The sequence below is a fragment of the Macaca nemestrina genome, chromosome 4, assembly GCF_043159975.1.
Source record: "Macaca nemestrina isolate mMacNem1 chromosome 4, mMacNem.hap1, whole genome shotgun sequence".
Lineage (NCBI taxonomy): Eukaryota > Metazoa > Chordata > Mammalia > Primates > Cercopithecidae > Macaca > Macaca nemestrina.
The window spans coordinates 177,481,183-177,487,594 of record NC_092128.1 but is presented as its reverse complement, the minus strand read 5'-3'; positions in this window follow the sequence as shown (position 1 = coordinate 177,487,594).

The window sequence follows — 6,412 nt, the reverse complement described above, 5'->3', positions numbered from 1 at the left end:
GTTCGCAAAGGCTTATACCTTTGAGGAAACAGAGGTATCAATTTAAATATATCTGCCAGAGCCAATCAGTCTGAATTTTAGCCTTTGGGGAAATTAGGGTTGCTTTTCTTGGGCATAGCATCAACCTCTGAAATCCAGGGGATTTACTTACTCCTTTGTTAAAATGACATAGGCAAGGATAGGTGTTTGTTTGTTTGTTTGTTTTGAGATAGAGTCTCACTCTTTTCACCCAGGCTGGAGTGCAATGGCACGATCTCGGCTCACTGCAACCTCTACATCCTGGGTTCAAATGATTCTCCTGCCTCAGCCTCCCGAGTAGCTGGGATTACAAGCACCTGCCACCACCCAGCTAATTTTTGTACTTTTAGTAGAGAGGGGGTTTCACCATGTTGGCCAGGCTGGTCTCGAACTCCTGACCTCAGGTGATCTGCCCGCCTTGGCCTCCCAAGGTGCTGAGATTACAGGCGTGAGCCACCATGCCCAGCCAAGAATAGGTGTGTATCATGCAGGATGCTATCTGCCAATCTCTGCAGCTGCAGGGGGAAAAGGAATATTTTTTCATTCTAATTTTGCTACAACTTTGCTGTGATTTTTCAAGCCTTAAAGCTGGAACTTTATTCATTGGCACCGAGAGAAAGAAAGGTGGGTCTGAAAAGCGAAAAATATGTCATTGGAAAGGAAAAAGGAAGAATAAAATCACTAAATGGAATATTTGGCATTCAGTGTAGTCTGGAAAACAAAACAACAGTAGCACAACAACATAACAAAGGAAATTTCCATTGGAATTATACTAAATTTATAGATTAATTCAGGGAGGATTATCATCTTTATACAATGATGCTTTCTACCCAAGGTTAGGAAATATATTTGCTTTTAGTCAAATCTTCCATTTTGTCCCTCTGTCAGTTAGATTTTCTTTGTGTAAATTTTGTGCACTTATTATATTCTTGGTGTTCTATCTCTGGGGGTTCCTATTGTAAATGGACTCTTTTATTGACTTTTTATCGAGGCTTTTGCCCTCTCTGAGGTAAACGATATTTTCTGGTTCTTAAAATCTCTTTGGGGGTCAGTTTTGGTAATTTATATCTTCCTAGAAAATCATCCATTTGGTCGAGATTTTCAATCTATTTGCAGAGAGATTGAGGAGTCACTCATTTGATTTCCTCTGTGTCTACGATTATTTCATTCACAATTCTCATTTTGTATATTTGTTCTTTCTCCTTTGTTTCTTTATTAGGACAGTTAGTAATTTATTCATCTTCTTTCTTTTTTTCAAGGAACCAACAACTGGTGTATTATTGATGTTATTTTTTCATTATTTTTCTCTCATCCTTTCCAATTGCTTTGTTTTCCTGCTTTCTTTGGGTTTGTTTTGTTATTCTTTTCTTAACATCATTAGGTGCTTAATTTCACATTTTAAAGCAGAGTTCCTGGGATGAAATTTACATACCATTGTAAGGGTATAGTCTGATAATTTTTAATTAGTTTATACAGTTGTGAACCATTACCACAATCCAGCGTAAGAACATTTGCATCAGCCCAGAAAGCAACCTCCCGCCTGCTTGTATCAATCCTTGCCCCCGTCTCCAGCCACTGGCAGCCACTGATCTGCTGTCTTTACAGTTTTGCTTTCTCTAGAAATGTCAAATAAATACAGTCCTACACCTTGTGGTCTTCTGTGTCTGGTTTCTTTCACTCAGAATAATGTTTCTAAGGTTCATGCATGTTTATTGCTGAATTATTTGTAAGAATGTTGGTTTTCCATTCACAGTTAATGGACTTTTGGATTCCTTCCAGTTTGGGGCTATTACAAATAGTGCTGATATGAACATTATGTACAAGGTCCGCTGTAATACAGGATGATCTCACCTCAAGATTCTCACCTTACTTACCTCTGCAAGAGCCCTTATTCCAAATAAAGTCATATGCAGAGGTTCCAGTTGGACATATCTTTTAAGGAGACACCATTCAATCCACCGCAGCAACTAATTAAGTTCTGCACATTCCACCTTCTAAAAATCTCTTGGATCCATCGACTTCTCTCCAGACTTGCTCCCACTCCTTCTTTCAAATACTGTCATCTCCTGCCTGGATTATGCCTGCAGCTGCCTAACTTGTTTCTCTGCCTCCAGTTCTGTCCCTGTTCAATCCACACTCTGTGATGCAGCTGGAGTGATCTAAAACAGACAACTTTTGTCTTTTGCTGAGCATGTGCTGCAGACCAGCTCCATCGCTGGCCCCCATCTTAATGCTACAGCGATTGCCCACAACAGGTTCCTGACAGTCAGGCTGGTCGGAGCCATGCCCTGGGATTTTCCTGGCTGAATAGGCAAGAAAGTGCCTCTCCGCCTTCCACTGGTAGAACTGTTGAGGTGTGAATCTGAGCACCAAATGCCACAGCTTGTGTGCTTCTCTGTAGTCGGGGGAAATTAGGCCAACCTGCAGAGAGAGGCAGAGATGGAAGACAGGAGGGGGACAGAGAACCCTGGGGGACCCTCCTCCTGGCATCAAGCCCCTTGGCTAGCCCTCCCCTTCCTCTCTCTTCCTCACATGAACTGGTAAACTCTCCCTTGTTGTTAACTCTGGTTGAGATGTGGCTGTGCACTCTGGAGCATCCCGACTGTAACTATCATCCTTACAGACAAGATTCATGGGACCTGATAACCACACAGCTTTATTTCTGCCTCCACTGTTTCCTTAAATCTCTTCTGCGGGCCCCACATATACTGGAGTTTGATCTTGCCCTGCCCCTATAGTCATGTTAGGTTGGAAAATACAGTCTTAATTCAGTAATTAAGATGTACAGTCTCATGTCATAAGCAAAATTCTGAATTTGATATAAGGTTGGTGCTCCTCCCTCTCTCAGCTAGGACCTGCTGAGGGCAGGAGAACTGCAACTGGGAGAGTGGGCAGCTCAGCTGGCATCTTTCACTGGGACTCTTCTGTTTCTACACCCATGCCCCAAACCCCCCAGATTTGTAAACTGTGGCTTCTTGCTGGGTGTGGTGGCTTACACCTGTAATCCCAGAACTTTGGGAGGCTGAGGTGGGCTGATCACCTGAGGTCAGGAGTTCAAGATCAGCCTGGCCAACATGGTGAAACCCCAACTCTACTAAAAATGCAAAAATTAGCTGGGTGTGGTGGCAGGCACCAGTAGTCCCAGCTACTTGGGAGGTTGAGGCAGGAGAATCGCTTGAATCTGGGAGATGGAGGTTGCAGTGAGCCAAGATCATACCACTGAACTCCAGATTGGGCAACAGGGCAAGACTCCAACAAGATAAAAAACAAAAACAAAAAAACAAAAAACAAACTGTAGCTTCTGAACTCCCCAGGACTGAAGCCAGAAAAAGGAGAGAGCTGAGGGAGCAGAATAGTCTTGTCTGTCTGTTCTGTGATGTAAACTAGTAGAGGCAAGTGCTTAGAGCTAATGTCTTCCCTGTGGGCACATTCTTGAAGTCTTAGAAGACCCTGAAGCATCATCTGGCCAACTGCACCAGGCCAGTGTTCAACAGCGGCCCCATGTGGCAGCTAGAAGCAACAGCGCAGAGGAGTGCTCAGATGCTAGTCCTCTCTGATGGGCTGAGGAGGCCAAGCCAACCACTCTCCTCATTCTGGACAAAGCCACTGGGAGTCCTGGCCAACCCGGGAGGCTTTAAGAGGGAGGCGAATATAGGTTGTCTTGCCAGCCAGGCAGCTGAGGACTCAAGTAATTAACTGAGAGAAGAAATGAGCTGTGACAATATTTGCCCTCTTGTGCTTGACATTCCACAAATGTCATCATTTTTATTCCTTTTTTTTTTTTTTTTTTTTTTAACGGCAGAGGGATGAGGTGACTTGGCTGCAATCCCGCAATTAGTAAATGATCAAGTCCCGACTGGAACATGGTTCTTCCAGTTCTAAAGGCTGTGAGCTTTCCTTTGAACCTCCCTAGAGATGAGTCCCTAAATGCTAGAGAAGAGAAAAATGAAGTTAAAAGGAAGGACAAAGGTGACATATAAATTAAAGATTTTAAACATATGCGATGCCTCTTTAACCTCCAGCAGAGGGAAAGGCCTCTGGAGTCTGTGCTCTTAGCCGGGAGGGGATGCAGGGGTCCTTTATCTGGAGAAGCAGGGCAAGGAAGAGACTCGCTTGTTCTCTACCGGGGTCCTTCTCCATCATTTTTAATGTCTTTTTGCACTGCAGGGCATCGGAGCTGACCGATGAGGTCTGCCTCCTCTAGAAAATTCTCCTTGGAAAGAATGTCAAGTGTGGATATGAACATTTATTTGTTGACATTTTTTAAATGCCAATCCTGACCCCCTGAAATGCAAAGGCATTTGTTTCTTTTCTCTTTAAAATTTCTTTTGGAGTCAAGTCCACATCATTGCCACCTTTGCTCCCAATTTAGACACCTTTCTTTGAAGCTGACTGGCTCCTCAGTGGACAAAAAAAGCCATTGCCCTCTGGGAGAGTTGGGTCTTTGATGTCAAGGGTACTGCAGGATATTGGAATTCATTCTCCCAGAACTGTAGCTCACACAAATATTTACCAGGTGAGTGGCTTTGCTTGGTTGCGTTCAGAGCAATATTTGTCTAGACTGAACCAGAGGCCTAAGCAAGGAGGTATCCACAAGTCAGAAGAAAATTCTTGGCTCTCGTGCTGATACAGGTTGTTCCATTTCACTGTTATGTAAGCACTGGAGAATGACAGGAGGTGGGCGTCATCCACACAGCAGAGGGAAGCAGGCAGCTGCAGGCCCTACCCTGACCATGATCTCGACCACTCCCCGCCAAGGGACGGGAACACTCTTCATGTGATGACACCATGTGGCCAGATATAGAGTCCTTTAAAAATAATATTTGTTTTTTTCCATGAATACTTTAAACTTTGTTTTCCCACCATCTATCAGGGTTTTCTGCATTAAAGAAACAACAGGGAAGCCGGGTGTGGTGGCGCTCCCCTGTAATCCCAGCTACTCAGGAGGCTGAGGCAGGAGAATTGCTTGAACCTGGGAGGTGGAGGCTGCAGTGAGCCGAGATCACGTCACTGCGCTCCAGCCTGGGTGACTGAGCAAGACAAGAAGAGAAAAGAAAGAAAAGAGAAGAAAAGAAAAGAAGAGAAAAAGAAAACAATAACAACAAGACAACAGGGAGAGGTTTATATTGAAGCAGGCGATGCATACAAAAAAGTGCCTTTTCACAAGGCTACAGTTCTACAAAGTGTCTCAAATTGAACACACCTGTAAAACAGAATATGACTGGCACCCAGAGTCCCCCTCATGCCCTCATCATTTACCCTTCCCTGAAAAGTATCCACTATCTTGCCTTTTAACATCAGAGATTGGTTTTGCCCAACAGGGAGAGCTTAAGGTCGTGGATGTGCCTTGGCAGTGAGAGTTTATGATTCAACCTTTGGGGAAGTGATTGAGACAGTTCACCACACAGGATCCTGGGTCTGGCGTGAAGGTCACCGGTTCACCACACAGGATCCCGGGTCTGGTGTGAAGGTGACCATTCAGGGTATGGAAGGAGAATGACTTTGGTCTGGATGACCCACCTCTGGCACCTTTGAGCTATGGGACATTGGGCCAGTCACTTCCCTGAGCCTGAGTGTCCTCTCTTTAAATGGAGATAACACTCCTGCCTCGCAGGATTCTGGGAGGTGTGGGAAGCACTTGACACAGATCTATTCGCTAACGTCAGTGCCCCTCGACACGCGGACTAGGCAGGACTCTCCGTGGAGCAGAATGGCTGCTCCACAAAAGGCCATCTTTCCTTCCTTCTCACGATTGTTTTGGAGCTTATGATTCCCCACATCTCACGCTGACGTCCTGCTGAGCGGAATGTTAAATCTGTTCACTTCACAAATGACATGCTCTCCAAAGCCTCCATCTCTGGCACATCGGCTGCCTGGTGCGCTCTCCCTCGTCTACTCAGATACCTCCCCAGAGAGTGGCTCTTCCCACTCGGAGCGCTAGGCTTCTCTCCTGCCTTCTCGGGACCAAGGACATAAGACCCTGCTCATCCTTCACCACCTTTACCTTGCAGATGAGAAAACTGAGGCTCACAAAGATGAGGGGGCTGGCCCAGGGTCATGCAGCAAGGTTGTGGCTGGGGCCAGAGCCCTGACTCCCAGACCTCGTCACTGCCACCTGCCCCTTATTATTGCGGGTCAGGTGCTCTCACCTCCCACCTCACCGGCAGGGTCCAAACCCCTTGCCTGTGTGGCAGAGGGGGAATGCCACGGTCCATCCCATAGCCAGAGACAGCAGGAGCCAAATGAAACTTCAACAAAGACATCTAACAAATGGATGCATTTATTATTGAATAGGTAATACACATACGGTTAAAAATATTTAAAGCATAAAAATATTTAGTGAGAGCTTTCCCTCCCACACCTGCCATATATCTACCTGGTTCTCTCCTCCACT